Source organism: Mustela erminea, chromosome 11 (assembly GCF_009829155.1).
Source record: "Mustela erminea isolate mMusErm1 chromosome 11, mMusErm1.Pri, whole genome shotgun sequence".
Taxonomy (NCBI): Eukaryota; Metazoa; Chordata; class Mammalia; order Carnivora; family Mustelidae; genus Mustela; species Mustela erminea.
Window position 1 is genome coordinate 37374373 of NC_045624.1, and position 21453 is coordinate 37395825.

The 21453-nt window shown below is 37.5% G+C and overlaps 1 protein-coding gene across 4 annotated transcripts in view; it reads left to right on the top strand.

Annotated features, from left to right (window-relative positions):
* IMMP2L (inner mitochondrial membrane peptidase subunit 2) overlaps nt 1-21453 on the top strand; it is an 866166-nt gene that overhangs the window by 21431 nt on the left and 823282 nt on the right. The window contains exon 3 of one of the 4 annotated variants that reach the window (XM_032304756.1): nt 14675-14733. The exons of 2 other annotated variants lie outside the window; for them this stretch is intronic. The gene's annotated coding sequence lies outside the window, so the exon portion shown is untranslated. Of the gene's footprint in view, nt 1-14674; nt 14734-19523; nt 19534-21453 lie in introns of those variants that run through there. One more of the 4 variants, XM_032304757.1, reaches the window with a different exon arrangement.

Consider the following 21453-nt stretch of genomic DNA (forward strand, 5'->3'; position numbering starts at 1 on the left):
AAAAAACAAGAAAAGATTTGGATTCACATAACTTAGGAAGTTACAGAGCTGAGAGTTTTCTAGTATTTACCTGACTTGTAGTTGAATACCATTCCACAATTCCAATGACATGGTGCAGAGGATGGCTGAAGGTATCCGTTTAGAGGCTCCCATTTCTGCTTATCACTCCCGAGTGCGTTTACCAGAAGATAGAGTTCTCCCTCCTGATGTTCTGAGAGGTCTTCTAAATGTTGCAATATCAAGCAATCCCTGGTTTCAATTATTCCCCCCCCTCCTTTTTTTTCTTTGTTGGCAATATAGTTAAAATTGCTACTTAAGGGTGAGTTTGGTGAAATTTCCTATTTAAGTTGACATTTCTACTAAGAAATTATTAAAGTGGGGTGGGATATTCATCTATTGAACATAAAACAGAGCTGTAGCTAGCATTTACAGTGGGCTTTTCTGTTGTTCATTATATTATTTGGGTATTCTGTGTTATGAATCATTAACTTGAAACTTGGTACATAAACAATGCCATTAAACATTACAAGATAAATAATCTTATAGCTGCATTAGAGAATAAATACACTTCTCAAAACCCATGTTTTCACTCTACCTGGATATCTCTGCATTCAAATGCTGTTTCTCCTTTTAGTGCTATAAATAAGGGCTTATAAACCTGACGGAGATGAATTTAAATAAGAAATATGAAAAACATTAGGGCTTGGCTTATATAGTTTGAGCCTCAATCCACATCTATTTTTTAAGGTAGTGGTTTTTAACCTTCTTTTCTTCTTATTTTTTTATGTAGTGAATCCTTCAGAGAAAATATTTTTTTGGAATTCTGTTATTTAAAAAACCAAAAGATAGAAATGTGTGATTTTGACTGAAGAAGGAAATCAGGACTTGGAGTTTAGGTTTCTTTGTGCCCGTTCCCTTTGTCCCTTGTGCCTCTAGGGAACCCTTAGGGCCACCATAGAGTTTGGACTGTAAAACATTGCTTTTAAGGAATAACATGCTAAACACTTCCTAAAAGTGACCTTTCAATTGAAAGAAGAATTCTTGGGGCACCTGGGTGGCTCAGTGGGTTAAAGCCTCTGCCTTCAGCTCAGGTCATGACCCCAGGGTCCTGGGATTGAGCCCTATATTGGGCTCTCTGCTCAGCGGGGAGCCTGCTTCCCTTCCTCTCTCTCTGCCTGCCTCTCTACCTACTTGTGATCTCTGTCTGTCAAATAAGTAAATAAATAATCTTTCAAAAAAAAAAGAAAAAAGAATTCTTGATGTCTTACAGTTGAATAGGTTATGAAAAATTACTTGACCTTTGTTACCCCTCTTTATTGCCTTTGGACATGAGTGCTGTGCTATGATTTATTGAAGAAAAAATACCCCCAAATCAACCTCTTGAAGTTCAGTATACATAAACATACACATACATAAATATATATAATTTAAAAAGAAACAGTTTCCCAGTAAGTATTTTCAACTGTCAAGTAAAGCTTATCAGATGAGAGACAGGGTCGTCAGACACATGAACACGCTCACCCGTGTGCACCGACCCAGCACACACACACACATACAGTTTGTTGCATGTGGTTAGGCAATGCCTTTCTCTCAGTCTGTGCCTCCACCACGTCCATCATGTCCTGAATATAGTGCAGATAGTCTGTATGGACAGGAAAGCATGTTAAAAATTATTTTCAGTAACGATTGGAACTCATTTATTGATTTTTTTCAATAAAACTGTATTGAACATCAAACATTTCAGTGCAAGGTGCTGAGATCTGGTAGTGAACAAGAGGCCATCACAGAACTCAGAGCTGATCAGAGGTAAGGATGAGACTATCAGGTTTGGTAAATGCTGTGATAGAGGAAGCATAGGATTTTATGGGAGCACATAGGAGGGGCATCTAATTCAGACTTGGAGACTCAGGGCAGACTTCCTGATGGGTGACATCTAAACAGACCTGAAGGGTCAGTAAGAGTTGGTCAAGGCAGGAGTGTCTGGCTGGCTCAGTCAGTAGAGCCTGCGACTCTTGATCTCAGGGTTATGAGTTTTCAAGCCCCACATTGGGCATAGGGCTTACTTAAAAAAAAATATAAAAGAAGAAGAAGAAGAAAAAGAAGACAACGATGAAGAAGAAGAAAACAAAAGAGTTGGCCAAGACAAAAGAAGGTGGGACGATTGATGAAGACAGAGGAGAACATATATAAGGGCCCAGAAACAAGTAAAACAGGCTACTTTGTAGGAATTGCATGTTGTTGGGTGTGGAGCATGATGTGCTAATGAAAGATAAGTGGATGCTAAATGTAAGGAGCTTGATATTGTGCTGTAGGATCTGGAGAGTTACCGAAGGATTTCAAGCAGGAGGAAGTTGTGATTTGTGGTTTTTTTTTTTTTTTTTTTTCAGTAGAGGGCAGTTTGGCTAACTACTGTGTTGACCTTGGGGCAGCCATTTGGATGATAGAGTCATTTTCTGACAGTAGAAGGACCAGAGATTATAGAATACTGTGTAGTTTGTCTTTCTATAACCTCCCCAACAGCCTATCTCTTTTATAAAACCTATCTTTCTTCATTTTAGTTTTATGGCCCTGGTAACCTTATCACAAGGCTAGATTAATTCAAAAGAACAATGTTTAATGTTCAATATCTATATAGATACACAGTTATATCTTCATTCTTTCTGTATAGAAAGTGGCATAATGCCTTGTACATAGCAGGTACCCAAATGTTTATTGACGTAAAAGAAATACCAAAGGAAGAAATGCCAACTTAATTCTCTCTCGCTCTTTTTGATGATCACTTCTCTGCTCTTTCCGGTGCTCTGTACGCTTAGATAATTTCAACACCAGCTGTTTCTTAACAAACCACAGGGGTCTGACTGTTGTATACTAGGACTAATGATAATAAAATGTGCATTTAAAATAGTTCGAATTCACACCTTTGTATTTTACCACTGGATCTCATAGTCATGTAACAGCTGGACATGCAGATATAAAATCAAAGAATAGTGGAAAGCCTTCTTTACACATCTCAATAATTATACTTTTGGAAATTATATAGATGGATGATTTATGAAATGAAATTTTTTTTTGTACCTGCAAGGGAACTAGCTTCATTTAAGATAATATTTTGCATTTTATTAAACTTAACAGTTTTTTAAAGACTTTCACGGTATTACTTATACTAAATAAAATTCGCATTACATAATTTACCTTTTGAGGCTAAATACCCAGTTCTATAATACTACCAATTTCAGAAAATAAGCAAATCCAAAGGTACTTTCTTGTAGTTTATAATTATTACTGATGTTAGTTATTTAGTGATCAAATTTTCCTATCCTTCAGGCCGGCTCCTGGGTCCTGCTGTTCTTCCATCATTTTTCTGAGCACCTCTTTACTTAGTGGTGTAACAAAATGTTCCAGGCTCATCTTGTACCTTCCCAGGCCCAGCCCTGGAGTGAACTCTTTCTGTGAAGAGCTTGAGTTCCTTATAGTGAGGAATCGTATTAGAAGCTAAGATCCAGATACTAGAAATACTTGTCTCCTCTGGGTTATCTTTGCTTTTAGGTCTCTAGAGGATTTTTTCTTGACTTCCCTGTGTGTGTTTATAGCTCTTCTTTCCCACCGCACCTTGTTTTCCCGCTAACTCCTTAATTCCTCTGGTCATTGCTACAGTGTATCTAAAATAGTTTGAGAGCTGCTTCCCTCACTGTTTGCATTTCTCCTTCCTTCCCTCTCGGCTGAGGCTATATAATTGAATACTGTATTTAAACTTAATGGGATTAAAAGAGGGTGGGAGGAAACTTTTGCAGTTGTCGGGTATGTTTGTGGAATATATTGTGCTGATGGTGTCTCCAAACTTTTTAAGGAATATCCATTAAATAGGTGCAGTTTTTGTATGTCACTTACACTGCAATAAGGTGTTTTTTCTTTTTAAAAAAAGGAATGATGATGGGTGAACTTCCCTGATGGACAGTACAGGGTCAGAATGAACTGCCTGCCTCTGGAATTCCTTTATATGAGAAAGAAAGAAATATCCCTCCTGTTTGTGCCACTGGGGTGGGGGTGGGGGGAGTTAATTGGATTACTGACTCTTCCTTAGTTGATGCCTGTTTAATTCTCTGTCTTGTTTAGATTTTAAGTAGATAGTGGAACAAAGGCCATTTCTTTTTCTTTATATGTGTAACATGCAATAAAAGTATGTGGTATAAATCATGAATATTGAAATTGTTTTGCCCTGTGTTTCAAATCTTTCATTAGAAACTATGGCTGAAGCAAAATAAAGTTTAACATTTCATTTCCCTTTCTTTCTTTCTTTCTTTTTTTTTTTTTTTAACTTATGGAATGTTTTTTCTACCTCTTTGCGTTTTACTCAGAATAATATAGACATTTCTCTATTAATGCCACGTTTGCATTCCTGAAAGATATTTAATTCTGCAATATTGTGCATTTCTTCATCTGCACTCTCAGCTTCCTCCGGTAGCTTAACATACACAGTGGAAGTCTTGAAACCACTAAATGGAATTTTTCCCATTAAGTGTGAGAAAACTTGCTCCCGATGTGCTGGGGATAATTACATATGAGCCAATACAACTGATACCATTTTCCTGCATATGAGCTAATTTACACTGAAGAATTATCTGTTGTAGCAGAAAAGACTAATGCTAATTTGCTTTAGTTTGTAAAGATAATATGTACCCATTATTGAAAATTTAAATAATACAGAAAAATACAACAAAGAAAGGGAAAATCCCTTGACTACCAATAAACACTCCTGTCATGATTTTGATTCATATTCTTTGTCACATGACTTCTTTCCAAATTATGATGATGATGATGCTCTATGTGTGTATAAAATTTCAAATAAACAAGTTCTTATTATACTTAGAGTTTTCCAGTTTTTTTTTTCAATAGTGAATGTCAAGCAATATAGATATACAATATACTTTTTAATGATTATAAATGATTCTACTTCATGCATGTCATAGTCTACTTATGTATTCACGGGCACTTAAATTGTTTTCAGGTTCACTGTTAGTAGTAACGGAGCACTGAAAATCCATGGTCATATCTTTATACCCAAAACCTGCACAGAGGGGTGCGTTCATGTAACATGTTGGTGCACATTGTCATGTTACATTCAGGAAAGATTCTACCTGTTTGCACTACCAAGAGAACATGAGAAGTTGTATTTTCACACCCTGGATGCTTTTAGTTCTCTATATCTTTGTCAGCTTGATAGATTAAAAAATGTGATTTTTACTTCTATTTGTTTTATTATTAGTGTGTTTAAACATCTTTTTATATCTGTATAAACTTTTTATATCGCTATAAAATATCCATATTTTGCTTTCAGTGAAATGCCTTTCATGTAGTTTGCTTACTTTTCACTCAGAATGTTTGTCTTTTTTCTTATAATTTGTAAGAACTGTATAATTTTAGACACTTTGAGGATTAATACATATTGCAGCTTTTTATATCATGCTGATTATCTTTTAACCTTGTTTGTGGTATGTTTTGATTTTTATGTAGTCATACCTGTCAGTGTTTTTCTTTTATTTTTTTTGGGTTTTGTAAAATGTTCAGAAATGCCTCTTTCCACCCCTAAAAGACTGTTTGCCTTTATTTTCCTTTATTAGTTTTATGTGTATATTTTTATTTTTTATATTAATCTTTAGGTTATGTGGGTTTTTTTTTCTGTAATGAGTTAATTAAATATCCCCTTTGATTTTTTTTTTCCCCTCTTCAAGTTGTGCCTGGTTATTTCAACATGATTTGTTAACTCAAACCCGTCAATATTAATATCCTCATCATATAACATGTTTCTTTGTGTCTTTGGATCTATTTCTGGGTTTACTATTTTAATAGGTGTGTCTGCCAAACAAGTTACCCCCAAGTGCCGTGGCTTACAGCACGTATCATCTCTCAACATTTCCACGGGTCGGTGGTTTAGGAGTAGTTCACCTCTGCAGTTCCGATTCAGGGTCTCCCTTATGGTTGAAGTTAAGATTTCAACCCAAGCCACAGTCATGTGAAGGCCTGAGGCAGGAGGACCGGGCCTGCAGTTGGCTCACCCGCATAGCTGGCCAGGGTAGTGCTGGATATCTGGGGAGAGGGAGGCCTCAGTTCCTTTCCAGCTGGGCCTCTCCTGTGGCTCGCTGTTCTCTGGATGTGGTATTGGCTTGCCTAGAGATAGTGATGAGGAGAGAGAGCTGGAAGGTAGCATTACTTTTTATAACTGACCTCACAAATCATACAGCATCATTTATGCCACCTCTTTGCTAGAACCCAGTCACTAAGTCCCACCCACCCTAAAGAAGATGGGGATTTTGAAAGAGGCCTGTCAAGGAATTTGACGTAATATTTTGAAGCCACCATAGCTCCCTTTTGTTCCACTCATATTTGACCATCTCTGCCCTAATATCGCACCCCTTTTTATTTTTTTTAAGATTTTATTTATTTGTTTGACAGAGATCACAAGTAGGCAGAGAGGCAGGCAGAGAAAGAGGAGGAAGCAGGCTCCCCGCTGAGCAGAGAACCCAATGTGGGGCTCAACCCCAGGACTTCAGGATCATGACCTAAGCCAAAGGCAGCAGCTTTAACCCACTGAGCCACGGAGGCACCCCAATATCTTACCTTTTAAGAGTCTTGTGCCAAACCAGTGGAATGTCACATAAAGCTATGTCTACTGTGTTTGACATCTATTGGCACTTACTGGTCATATATCTAAAAACAGGTGTACAAAATAGTGTTAATAATAATCTGGTGACATTTTAGGTTGCTTTATCTTCCCAACTTCTCATGCTTTTTTAGAATTATGTAGTAGGGATCATTATATTTCACTGAAGGTGCCCTGCTTACAGCCTTTTAGAAAAATTGTTTTCCATTATTTCATACTGCTGTGAGTAATTTTGAATGTTTTGATTGGCAGATAGCCCTAGCTTCAGGGCATTGCATTTTGATAGTTTCACAGGTATCTTAAATAGTTACTCATAATCAGGGCACCTGGGTGGCTCTGTGGGTTAGAGCCTCTGCCTCCAGCTCAGGTCATGATCCCAGCATCCTGGGATCCAGCCCTGAATCGGGCTCTCTGCTCAGCAGGGAGCCTGCTTCCTCCTCTCTCTCTGCCTGCCTCTCTGCCTACTTGTGATCTCTGTCTGTTAAATGAATAAAATCTTTAAAAAAAAAATTACTCATAATATACAGGCAAGTAGGTAAAATCAAAATAAGGCATTTATATGTGGGGAGCAATCTAAGTAACATCTCAGCTCCATATGCTGTATACTCACCAGGGACTCATTATGATCCCTGGACTTTCTGTGCAGCAGACACTTGAGTCCAGAAAGTGCTGTGCTCCATCTGCCTTCATCTCCAGGCTGCACGGGATGAGCCTCTTGGTACCCTGACCTCTTGGCTGCTATTTTTTTTTTAACTTATGTTGCCTGCCGGGCCTTTGTTGCCATGTCAACAAGTGTGTGTACCCCACCCCCTATGCTTGCGCTTGCAGATTTAAAGGATCCTAGTTACTTCTTCCAAAGGCATTAGTTATTGTTGCTTTTACCTTAAATTGCATAAATCTTCTCATCTGGCTTGCATCTTTATCCAACACTGAGCCTGCACTGCTCTTGTTTGAGCTCCCTGTGGGCATGCAGCTGCCATAGATGGGCTGTGGGCAACCTTCCAAAGCTTCCGACCATTTGGACAGGTTTTATTTTTGACAGACTAATCAGAGCTTTAATATGCTTCCCTGCTGGGGGAGCCAGTGTTTCTAATTTTTATCTTTATCATTCTGTAAACAGTAATAATAATCCCTGGGCTGGTGGTGTTTGCTGGTTACATTGTATTTAACAGTCCCACTTTTTTTTTTTTTTTTTTTTTAATGACCTTGCTTTCTCATCTTTGCCCCTTTAGGGTCTGGTTGGCCTGGGTTATTTTGAGAAACTTTCATACTTCCCATCCCCAAACCCAATCAAAGGAAAAGCTGTGTTTTTCTCCTTATCTCTTAATGTGAATTTGAGCTGATGTTTTATATTCATGTACAGGCGTTTGTAGCTCAGTAAAGAAAGCAGTTTATTTGAGGCATGAAGGGTAGAGGTCAGAATAGGATTTTCATGAGACCCTGAAATCATGCTCTTTTTAAAAAATTGCTTATTGCACTTACTCTCGAACCCATTAGAGACCCTGTACCATTTAGAAATAGGGCAGAAATAGGGTTAGTGTGAATAGTAGCTAAGATAAATGAATATGAAGCAGTTATGAGAGAATAGGCCAGAATCTGAGATCCCGAGATAGGTAAGGAACAGCAAAGCTGATTCTTCAGGTAATTGTGCTCCAGGAACTGTGTGTCACCTGGTGTTTTCAGGGACATTTTCCCATTACTCATGTTATTGCCTGATGCTTACTTTCCAATATTCTTCTTATTTACTTTATGCCCTTCTTTTTTTTAGGTTCTCAATGTTATATTCTTCTCATTATTTCCCTTCACTCGATTTCTTAGTTTAGATTTTTAAAGTGTTTTGAGATTTTCTTTTTTGAAAAGGATACTTTTTTCTTTTTGTAGGCTATTAATTTTTTAAAAGCCAATTTCACACATAGTGAAATACTAAATAATGTAGTTTTTTAAAAAAGATTTTATTTATTTTTTTGACAGGGAGAGAGATCACAAATAGGCAGAGAGGCAGGCAAGAGAGAGGCAGGTTCCCTACTGAGCAAAGAGCCCGATGTGGGGCTCCATCCCAGTACCCTGAGACCATGACTTGAGCTGAAGGCAGAAGCTTACCCACTGTGCCACCCAGGTGCCCCAGTAATGTTTTTTGTTTTTGTTTTTGTTTTAAAGCTACTCAGTAAGTATTCTGATGCTGAAAGTATGTTATTTTGCTAATTCAGAATGTTATTGTTTCAGGAATAAATAGGTTTATGGTGAATAGTCCAAAATTTTCTAATTATTTTGTTTGGATTGTAGATGAGTACCTTGTCTGTTTCATTTACACATATATTTAAGTTGCCATATTGTTAGCTTAAAATCCACATTGCCTTTAGCTTCTACTTAATGACAGAAGTTATGCTTTTCTATTAAACTAAAAAACAAAAAGAGTGCAGTATTGATATCTAAATTTTGTGATTATTAGAGTTGAAGCTTACCAAGCTTCTCCTTGCTAATGGCTATCATTTAGTAGGGTTTTTCTCATGCTATAGAAAGCTATTCACTTGCCTGCTAATTCTTATGGTAAACTAGTTTTGCAGAATTTATGGCATTTTAATAATTGAAATTTGAGATTGGGCCTTAGTTGTAAATGTGGCCGAGTGGTATCTATATGGAGTTAAAGAATAAAGATAATTTATAGGATTAGAGTGGACTGCACCAACTTTTGGAGAGGCTCATAATACCATGGTATTGTGGATTTAGTTTTATATGGTTTTCAAAAATATTGGAGTCATGGGGTTTCCATATTGCTAAGGAACAAAACGTAGTAAAATAAAAAATAAGTATTAAAACCGGCCTTATTCCTCAATTCTCTTAACATGCGCTGTTTCTTGGCCTGGGCTGCATCTCAGTATCTGAGGCCGTAGATGAACCTTTCTTTCAGAATCATATTTTCTTCTTGTCTAGAAATTTACCAAATATAACTTATCCTTCTTTTATTTCCCACATTTTAATGGCGATTTTTAAACATAATGGCAATTTTAGCAGATAGTCTTAAACCCACCTTCTACATTTATTTTTTAATTTTTAAATTATTAATTATTTTTATTAACGTATAATGTATTATTTGCCCCAGGGGTACATGTCTGTGAATCGTCAGGCTTACACATTTCCCAGCACTCACCATATCACATACCCTCCCTGATGTCCATAACCCAACTACGCTCTCCATACCCTCATCCCTCCAGTAACCCTCAGTTTGTTTTGTGAGATTAAGAGTCTCTTATGGTTTGTCTCCCTCCCGATCCCATCTTGTTTCATTTTTTCCTTCCCTACCCCCCAAACTCCCCACATTGCCTCTCAAATTCCTCACATCAGGGAGATCATATGGTAATTGTCTTTCTCTGATTTACTTATTTCACTCAGCATAATACCCTCTAGTTCCATCCATGTCATTGCAAATGGGAAGATTTCATTTCTTCTGATGGCTGCGTAGTATTCTATTGTATATATACACCACATCTTCTTTATCCATTCATCTGTTGATGGTCATCTAGGTTCTTTCCATAGTTTGGCTATTGTGGACATTGCTGCTATAAACATTCAGGTGTATGTACCCATTTAGATCACTACATTTGTATATTTAGGATCAATACCCAGTAGTGCAATGGCTGGGTTATAGGGTTGCTCTATTTTCAACTTTTTGAGGAACTTCCATGCTGTTTTCCAGAGTGACTGCACCAGCTTGCATTCTTACCAACAGTGTAGGAGGGTTCTTCTTTCTCCGCATTCTTGCAGGAATCTATCGTTTCCTGACTTGTGAATTTTAGCCATTCTTACTAGTGTGAGGTGATATCTCACTGTGGTTTTGATTTGTATTTTCCTAATGCAAGGGTGATGTGGAGCACTTTTTCATGTGTCTGTTCGCCATTTGGATGTATTCCTTGCAGAAATGTCTGTTCATGTCCTCTGCCTATTTCTTGATCAGATTATTTGTTCTTTGGGTGTTGAGTTTGATAAGTTCTTTATAGATTTTGGATACTAGCGCTTTATCTGATATGTCATTTGCGAATATCTTCTCCCATTCCGTCAGTTGTTTTTGGTTTTGTTGACTGTTTTCTTTTCTGTGCGAGAGCTTTTGATCTTGATGAAGTCCCAATAGTTCATTTTTGCCCTTGCTTCCCTTGCCTTTGGTGATGTTTCTAGGAAGAAGTTGCTGAGGCTGAGGTCAAAGAGGTTGTTGCCTGTGTTCTCAAGGATTTTAATGGATTCCTATCTCACACTGAGGTCTTTTATCCATTTTACATCCAATTTTGTGTGTGGTATAAGAAAATGGTCCAGTTTCATTCTTCTACATGGCTGTCCAAGTTTTCTAACACGATTTGTTGAAGATACTGTCTTTTTTCCATTGGACATTCTTTCCTGCTTTGTGGAGAGATTAGTTGACCATAGAGTTGAAGGTCTATTTCTGGGCTCTCTCTCTATTCCATTCCACTGATCTATGTGTCTGTTTTGTGCCAGTACCATACTGTCTTGATGATTATAGCTTTGTATTAGAGCTGAAAGTCTAGAATTGTGATGCCTTTGGCTTTAACAGGTTTGGCTTTCTTCTTCATCATTCCTTTGGCTTTCTTCTTCAACATTCCTTCTGGTTCCATATAAATTTTAGGATTATTTGTTCCATTTCTTTGAAAAAAGTTGATGGTATTTTGATAGGGGTTGCATTAAATGTGTAGATTGCTTCAGGTAGCATAGACATTTTCACAATATTTGTTCTTCTAATCCATGAGCATGGAATATTTTTCCATTTCTTTGTGTCTTCCTCAATTTCTTTCACAAGTACTTCATAGTTTTCTGAGCACAGATTCTTTGTCTCTCTGGTTAGGTTTATTCCTAGGTATCTTATGGTTTTGGGTACAATTGTAAATGGGACTGACTTCTTAATTTCTCTTTCTTCTGTCTTGCTGTTGGTGTATAGAAATGCAACTGATTTCTGTGCATTGATTTTATATCCTGACACTTTACTGAAGTCCTGTATGAGTTCTAGCAGTTTTGGAGTGGAGTCTTTTGGGTTTTCCACATAAAGTATCATATCATCTGCAAAGAGTGAGAGTTTGACTTCTTCTTTGCCAATTCAGATGCCTTTTATTTATTTTTGTTGTCTAATTGTTAAGGCTAGGACTTCTAGTACTATGTTGAATAGCAGTGGTGATAGTGGACATTCCTGCTGAGGCAAGGACTTCTAGTACCATGTTGAATAGCAGTGGTGATGTTCCTGACCTTAGGGGAAGAGCTTTCAGTTTTTCCCTATTGAGAATGATATTCGCTGTGGGTTTTTTCACAGATGGCTTTGATGATATTGAGTGTGTACCCTCTATCCCTACACTTTGAAGAGTTTTGATCAAGAAAGGATGCTGTACTTTGTCAAATGCTTTTTCAGCATCTGTTGAGAGTATCATATGGCTCTTGTTCTTTTTTTTATTAATGTATTGTATCATATCAATTGATTTGCGGATGTTGAACCAACTTTGCAGCCCAGGACTAAATCCCACTTGGTCGTGGTGAATAATCCTTTTAATGTATTGTTGGATCCTATTGACTAGTATTTTGGTGAGAATTTTTGCACCTGTGTTTATCAAGGATATTGATCTGTGATTCTCCTTTTTTTCTTAAAATATTTTATTTGTTTATTTGACAGAGATCACAAGTAGCAGAGAGGCAAGCAGAGAGAGAGAGAGAGAGAGAGAAGCAGGCTCCCTGCTGAGCAGAGAGCCCCACATGGGGCTTGATCCCAGGACCCTGAGATCATAACCTGAGCCGAAGGCAGAGGCTTTAACCCACTGAGCCACCCAGGCGCCCCTGTGATTCTCCTTTTTGATGGGGTCTTTGTCTGGTTTTGGGATCAAGGTAATACTGGCCTCATAAAAGGAGTTTGGAAGTTTTCCTTCTGTTTCTATTTTCTGAAACAGTTTCAGAAGAATAGGTATTAATTCTTCTTTAAATGTTTGGTAGAATTCCCCTAGGAAGCTACCTGGCCCTGGGCTTTTGTTTGTTGGGAGATTTTTTGATGAATGCTTCAGTCTCCTTACTGGTTATGGGTCTGTTCAGGTTTTCTATTTCTTCCTGGTTCAGTTTTGGTAGTTTTTGTGTCTTTAGGAATGCATTCATTTCTTTCAGATTGTCAAATTTGCTGGTGTATAGTTGCTCATAGTATTTTCTTATAATTGTATTTCTTTGGTGTTTGTTGTGATCTCCCTTCTTTCATTCCTGATTTTATTAATTTGGATTCTTTCTCTTTTCTTTTAATAAGTCTGGCCAGGGGTTTGTCAGTCTTACTGATTCTTTCAAAGAACCAGCTCCAAGTTTCATTGATTTGTTCTACTGTTCTTTTGGTTTCTATTTCATTGATTTCTGCCCTGATCTTTATTATTTCTCTTCTCCTGCTGGATTTAGGCTTTCTTTGCTGTTCTTTATCCAGCTCCTTTAGGTGTAGGGTTAGGTCATATACTTGAGACATTTCTTGTTTCTTGAGAAAGGGTTGAATTGCTATTTACTTTCCTCTCAGGACCACCTTAGCCGTGTCCCACAGATTTTGAACAGTTATATTTTCATTTTCATTTGTTTCCATGAATTTTTTAAATTCTTCTTTAGTTTCCTGGTTGACCCATTAATTCTTCAGCCTCCATGTATTTGAGTTCTTTCCAACTTTCCTCTTGTGATGGAGTTCTAGCTTCAGAGCATTGTCTACCTTCTACATTTATTTTTTATTTCTTTTAAAGATTTTATTTATTTATTTGACAGAGAGAGAGAGAGAGAGATCACAAGTAGGCAGAACAGCAAGCAGAGAGAGAGGGGGAAGAGGCTGCCTGCTGAGCAGAGAGCCCGATGCTGGGCCTGATCCCAGGACCTTGAGATCATGACCTGAGCCAAAGGCAGAGGCTTAACCCACTGAGCCACCCAGGTGCTTCTACCTTCTACATTTAAATTCATTTTTTTCTTTATGCTTTTTCTCCTGAAAAAAAAAATTTTTTTTTTCCAATTATAGCACCTTTCTTTCTTCTTCGTCGTCTTCTTTTCCCCCCAGTGGCTATTTTAGAACTTGTTCCTGTGGTCCAATTTGGCATTAAGTCATAATTTTTCCTTTATTCTGCTTTTAAAAAACCCTCAGATCACCTAAGACAGTGCCATGATGTTGGCAGTCCATAATTCTTGTTAATTAGCCAATATCAATAAATATAATAGTCCCTAACCAGTTAAATCCTAGAAGAAAATTGAGTTAAAAGCAGAACAAAAGTATCACTCTGTTTAGTAGGTATTCCATTACTGTAAGATGAGCTTTACTGGTTTTATTGCATGTATCAAACTTCCTTAAGTCTATTCTTTTTTTTTCTCCCTCACTGAGGCATTATTTATTACAGCAAAATACTTGAAAATAAACTAAATGCTTACCTTAGAATTCTGTATTATCAGTATGTATGCAAGTCTAATGTTCTTTTTCAATTTGTTACTGCTAACCCCTTTCTTTATACATGGCTAATGCTTTTACCTGGAGAAATATCTTTTATTTGATGATCCAGCCTTTGTTCTTTAATATACAAATACTGTATTCAGATACTAGCTTTATGGGACTTTATTATTTTTCTTCATACTTGCTTACTTTTTTATTTTTATTTTTTAAATTTTTATTATTTAAAAAAATATTTTATTATTTTATTTTATTTTATTTATTATTTTTATTTTATTTTATTTTATTTATTTATTTGACAGAGAGAGATCCTGTCAATCCTAGGATTGAACCCTGAGATTGTGACTTGGGCCCAAGGCAGAGGCTTAACCCACTGAGCCACCCAGGGTCCCCTACAAATGCTTACTTAAACAGAACAACGTGTGTGAACATTTTACACCTTCAAAACAACCTGCACGTTTTCTCAGATGAAAAAATTATGCGTCCAAAGTCACATGATTGAATCATGATTTGAACTGAGGCCAGTTAGATATAGAGGCCACCAATTTTATACTGACTTTCCCTCCTTGCTGATACTCTCCCTGCAGAGCACAGCTGGCCTCTTCTCAGACAGAGGGAGGACTCCCCTTCTGAGGCAGAGATAAAGGTGAGCATAAACGCTGTACATTTGCAAATTGGAGTCCTTACCAAAAACTCATGAAGTTTCATATCCTGGGTGTTTTCTGATGGTGTTTTCTCTCAACACCAGGTGTAGTAGGGCATAACCCTGGAATTCACTTGTGTTTAAACATTCCTGACTTAAAATTAAATATGTCAGTTTTAATCTCTACTCTCTTAGTATCCAGATGCGCAGCAGTTTTAGGTCAAGACGGAGGACATTATTATCTTCACTAGGCTACTAGTGTTGACTTTTATTGGGTATCTTTGCCAGAATATGGTTCACTTCATGTCTAACTCCATTTCATTTATCCTCTTTATTATTTTTGGCTAGTTTTTCTTTATTCTTTTTTTTTTTCTTAATGTCGTGTCCTTTCTGAAAATTTTTGAGTGAGACTGCTAGCTAAGTCACATGAGTTAAAAGATAAAGGAATTGATGCTGGAGTTCACATTCTGAAGATTATCCATTGTCTATTTTATAAGATTGTTTACTTGTCACGTGAAAGGAGCATGGTGGCCCTGAATTTTTTAAAAAATTGATTTCCATAGATTACTTTCCTAGATCTGCTTCCAGTAGAATCAAAGTCGTTCTCCTTTAGGGGCACCTGGTTGACTCAGTTGGTTAAGCAACTGCCTTTGGCTCAGGTCATGATCTCAGGGTCCTGGGATCAAGTCCTGCATTGGGCTTCCTGCTCAGTGGAGAGTCTGCTTCTCCTTCTCTCTCCACCCCTTCCCTGCCCCCTGCCGACCTCCTCAACCCTGCTTGTGGGTGCTCTCTCTCCTCTTTCTCAAATAAATAAAATCTTTTAAAAAGTTATTCTGGTTCATTAGTTATTATTTTTTCTCTTGCATTGGTTTGTCCAGATGTATCCAGATTCCTCCTGGGTTCGCATGTTTAGGTTGTTTGTAGACTGAGGTTATTGGTAGCAGGAACTCCTGGAGAGATCCATGGAGGAGGGCAGTCTGATCATGCATGGTCATCTACTCATTTCTTATGATCTTGTAACAAGTCCCCCTTGGATGGAACTTGACTTTGGCTTGTCTTTTTACCTTTGGTGTCTTAGCATATAGTGTCTAGCAAAGTAGATAATGTAGCAAGAATGAAAATGTAAGCTCTGTGTAGCCCAGGACCACACCTACCTTGTGCATTGTGTACTCATCCCTTAGCCCAGTTCCCAGATGCTTAGTAGGTGAACAATAAACACATATTGAGGAAGCAGAGAATTGGGTGTCTGATTTGCTTGGATCCCTGTTCTTATATTCTCTGATGTTTATAGTTTGATATATGGCTTGAGTTTAGAAGTAAAATCTTGATTTGGTTATCCAAATGTGCAAGCTTATTATTATGATTGAAAGATTACATTTTATATAAGATACTGCCTTGTAATTTATTATTTTCCTCTTACCTTCAAACCTCCCACACAATTTTTAAATAGTCCTTGTAATGAGGATTACTTGAGGTGTATTTATCCACCTGGTTGCTATGGATGAGTGACTGGTGACTTTGTAGAGGCTAAAATGTAGGCAAGTTTAAGAATCATTTTAGATGAATTCATGCATGATCAAGCCATTACAAGTCATGAGAGGAAAGAGGCATTTATGGCATAGGTCATTATGTGGTTGAGGTCAGCATCACCAAAAAACTTTCCTTTGCAGGTGCTATGTGGCAGGTGGCAAATACGGTTTCAACTGAATCTGAAAGCTTATTTAAAAATATTCTCAGTTCAGCAATGAAGCAGGTGTGCCTACCACTTAAGCATCAATTTTCTCAGGAGCAATGTTTTGAACCTAAGTGACTTGCGTGGTTACTAGAAGAATGAGGTTACTGATAAAAATTGTTTCCTTTTTGCTGGGGATAGTTTTAGTAGCATATTATCATTGCTTAAAAGAAATTTTCTCAGAGGAAACAGGTGTTAGGTGCTTATTAGTATGGAGGTTTTAAACATTGAGGGTGTGAACAAAAGACCACATCATTCCAATGATTCTTTGGCAGTTTCTACAGAAATAAAAAATACATGAACTTTAACAAAATATGAATGCCATAGAACTTTAAACAATTTATTTGTACAATTTGACATGGAAATGTAATATTTGTTTTCACTTATGTATGGTTTATCTTAGTGATAGTTAGAAGCTTTTAAAAGTGTTTGACTTTTATGTGGTAGAGGTGTGGTTTGCATTTCAGGTGGGACAGGAGTATACTGAGGCTTTTGAGCTTCTGAAAATAGTGACAACTTGTTTGTAAGGTAGCTTAAGTTTTTCCCTTGGCTTGGGTAGCATCTGTGCACCTTCACATTGGCACTTCTCCCACATGCTTTTTGAGAGTCTCACAGTAGAAAAATACTTGTCTTGACTCTGTTGTGCAGGAGATGGTCAGCAGTGGAGTTATGAAGACAGGAAGTGAAAGAACAGTGGCTTTCACTATAACTAAATGTTCTTTGACATGATTTGCACTTGGTCCAGCTTCTTCTCTGTCTCTTTTTTTTAACTAGCTGTTTAATAAAAGCAAAGTCTTTTTTTTTCTTTTTAACACTTGGAGTCTCAAACCTAAAAGGCAAACGCCTGTCTTTTCTTAGTAATAATCTGAGTGACTTTTTAAGACTGAAGCTGGGCACAGAAAGAACCTTAGACATTGAATCTAACTTCTCTTTTTACAGACAGGGAAACTGAGGCCTGAAAGTGAGTTGGTGAGACATGCAGCTAGTTCTAGGCCACCTCATGCCCTGGACTCTCATTACTATGATCCTTCCTGGGGGCCACAGTGACCAAATGGAGTAGCAGTGTATGAGAGAGTGGATATTGGGAAGGAAGGGGAGGCGCAAAATTCTGGGACTCCAATTCTAATACAACTTACATTCTTCTTTCCCTTAATTTACATTGTAAGCACGCATGTTGCCTTATAACTGGGATAGCTGCGGCATCATCATATTTGAAAACATTCCCAGTTTCTATTCTGCCCATATCCCTACTCATTTAGTGAAGGTCCATGCATGCAGGAAACAAGGAACAGCAAAGATAGCACTTATAATTTCATTCTGTCTTATGTTTGCTTTTTTAATTCTAAGAGCCACGGATGTATAAGAGCATGTTTTTCTATTCACATTTGCTTAATAATTATTAATACTTATTCTTGTTTAATATTTAGATGAGCATAGGTTTATATGTTTCAAAGCCAGTTTATTAATTACTTAAAATAGTCAAGTTGTCAGGTTGGTTATAATATGGGTTGTCAGCAGGTTTTTCCTGTTTGAACCCAAATGCTACTATGGGTGAGAAGAAAGGTTGGACTTTCTAAGGCTTTTCAAACTCTCAAGAAATTTTCCAAAGCATGTAATATTCCAACATAGACTATTTTGGTTACATAAAAGAATTGCAGTCAGTTACATTGATTGCTGCATAATTAGGGAAGAATCTTACTCGGTCTTTTTTGTTACCCATAGAACAGCATAGAGACTGGACTGAGAAAGGGTAGTTTATCATGATAGGAAATAGATCAAGACTGGCATCATCCTGTAGTATCTATATACTAAAGTGACTTCATAGCACCATATTTCTTTTTTAAATGCTAGAAACCAGTGGAAGTTCAAAGAAGAAATAGTCATCATCTACATTTCCAGCATCTAGGACGAACCACTCAGCATTTTGATAAGTCTGCTTTTTCTATCTCTTTTTGTTCTTCACTAATTATACAAGTGACATGGGTGGTTAGTAAGTAGTGAGCACAATAATACGAGTAATACTCTATTTTAAATACTTTTATATGCTTATACAAATTTACATATAAAATATAAAATATTGTTTTTGAGAGTTTTTAAATGATATTATATTGTATGCCCAGCCATCTTTATATTCTCTTCCCTTAGCATTGGTGTTTAGCAGTCAATAACTAAATGTTTACTAGAGTAGGGTATCTGGGTGGCTCAGTTGGTTAAGCGTCTGCCTTTGCTTGGCTCAGGTCATCATCCTAGGGTCCTGTAATCGAGTCCCGCATTGCGCTCCTTGCTTGGCAAGGAGCCTCCTTCTCCCTCTGCCTCTGCCTGCCGCTCCTTCTGCTTGTGTTCCATCTCTCTCTCTCTGCCTCAAATAAAAAATAAAATCTTTAAAAAAAAGTTTACTAAAGTAAAAATTGAAGATCAGCAAATAAATTGTGTATATATTTTATCCAAATTGAACTTCTTTTTGTTTCTTAAAAAGCTACATTTTACTTCGCTCCTAGGTCTTTACATATGCGGCTCCTTGTGCCTGAAATGCTCAGGTCCCACCTCAGTTGCTGTTTCCTTGGCAGCCCTTTGCTGATCGATTTCTGACGGAGGGACTTCCTTGCTCCATATTCCCATGCTTCAGGGCATGGCCCTTTTCAATACTCATTTCCATTTAAGAATGTTCATTCAGGGGCATCTTTCCGGAATACTGTTAATCCTTGAGAGCAAGGACCATATCTACTTTTCCACTCCTATATTCCTAGCGTCCAACTTATGGCCTTGTCCTTAGTAAGACTGAGTAAAGGTTTGAGAAATTGAATTACGAGCATGTTTTTATTACTTTGGAATGCAGTTCAAATGCAATTAACAGTCCTTTCATAGGTCACTACTGCCTCTTGACACTTCTTCTCTTAGTTCCTATCCCCTCTCCCTCCATTGCCCATCCACATCCAATCCTGTCTTTTTAACCTCCAAAATATGTATCATAAGTCTGCTCATTTTTTTTAAGTAAGCTCTGTGTCTCATATGGGACTGGAACTCACAACCCTGAATCAAGAGTTGCCCGCTCCGCTGACTGAGCCAGCCAGGTGCCCCAAGTCTGCTCATTTTATTCCATGTCTGTCAGCACCAGTGTGGTCCAGACTACTATCATCTCTTGCCCTGGACCACTAGAATAATCTGGTCTCCTGACATTCATCTTGTCTCATCCAAGGAAACAGAACAGACTAAAATGATAGCCTACTATGTGATAAGTACTGTTTTGTGAAACTGTTTTCAATTCTCATTTGCTGCACTGTGAGGGTGTATGTGTAAGTTGTGTGTGTATGTGAGTATTTGAGTACTTGGTTGCTCTATAGAATGTATTTCTTATTATAGGATATGGTCAAAACCGTTGGAAAGCCATTGTCCTATACTGGTAACTCTGGAGAATTCTTGTGCTCTGTCAGGATCAGAAGACTACGTATTTTTCATTACCACGTGACCCTCTTTTGTATGTGTCTTTAAAGGAAACATTCCTTTAAAATAAAAGAAATGAAGTCTTTTGAATAAAGCTGTTGGGAAGTGGTCCCATCCTTTCTTTGTATGTTCCTCTGTCTCTCCTTTCAAGTTTAAATTATATAGGTCAGCGGGTAAAATATTCAGATATAAGTACTCAGACTGAATTTAACTGTAATTTTTCTGCTTTTATTCACTTATGCAAATAAGTAAATATACTTATTTATTTATTTATATTATTTTCCTGCTCTGTCTCCCTATATTGCTCATGAATATATTTCTTAGTCTTTTTCTTCTCCTTCTTATATTCTTACCTATTTTTGGCTTCTTTTCATGTCTATAATATTAATATTATTATAACACTGCTCTCATTGGAAGTGTGACTTTTGGGAAATTAAAAATGAAAAGCCTGAATACTGTCCCAGTGTATGCTTTTCTGGTAGATGCCTGGTGCGAATTGCATTTCTGGACCCTTTTGAATCTGCTCTCAAAAGGACAAATAATCTTCAGTTATCACTTGGAAGCAAACTGATATGTGGGTTTAGGTCTAAACAAGCCTTGTGGTTGTATTAGAGAACTTTTCAGTTGCTCTGATCTAGTGGCACACTGCAAAGGAGAGGTCAAGAGACCTCTAACGTTAGCACCCCCTTCACCTCCTCCTTCAGTCTTGGGTAGCACATGGAGCTTGTCTAAGTAAGACTGAAAATAAAACAGTCATTTATCTTTCTCAACCATGAAGCTTCTTCATCTTTGGACTGTGTTCGGCTCCTTTTGGTCTGGTAGGGTAGCGTATCTTAATGTCTCGCTATTTTGTTTTTCATTGCATGAGACAATTAAGGGATTGCTTATCCCTAGAAAATCTGAAAATTAGTCCAGTGGTTATAGGGTGAGTGTTGGTAATTATTTGTATTGAATCCACATGCAGTGGTTTTTTTCTTTTATTATTTTTTTTTCTTGATCTATCATAGATTTCATTGTTGTATTAGGATCAGTTTGGCTGCTGTAACACAGACTCATATAGCAGTGATTTGGTCATGATGGAAAGTGGTGGGTCTCTCATTTAATATAATAGTTCAACGGTAAGCAGTGCAGCACAGTTATAGTCCCTCCACGGTGCTGGGAATCCAGGACCCTTCTATTTTGTTGCTTTGCCATCTTTATCTTGAGATGGCTACTCCTGCTCCTACTACTCCATTGTTACAATGGTATCAAAAAAAGGGAAACAGGAAGGGCCTCCCCATTTTCTTTTTCAGAGCACAGTGTGGAAATTTATCATTTTTACTCATATGGTATTCATCAGATGTAGTCACATGGTCACAGTTAGCTGCAAGGGAGGCCAGGCAGCTAAAACTTGTGGGACTGTGGAAGAGAACAGATGTCAGAAGTGTGAGAAGCATCTCCACCGTAATAGCCAACAACCTGAAGGGATTTACTTTTGGACTGCTTCTTTGTTTTCTAACTTACGGCTTTGTGAAGAGAGAGTTTCCACTAAAGTTATCAAGTGGACTTCA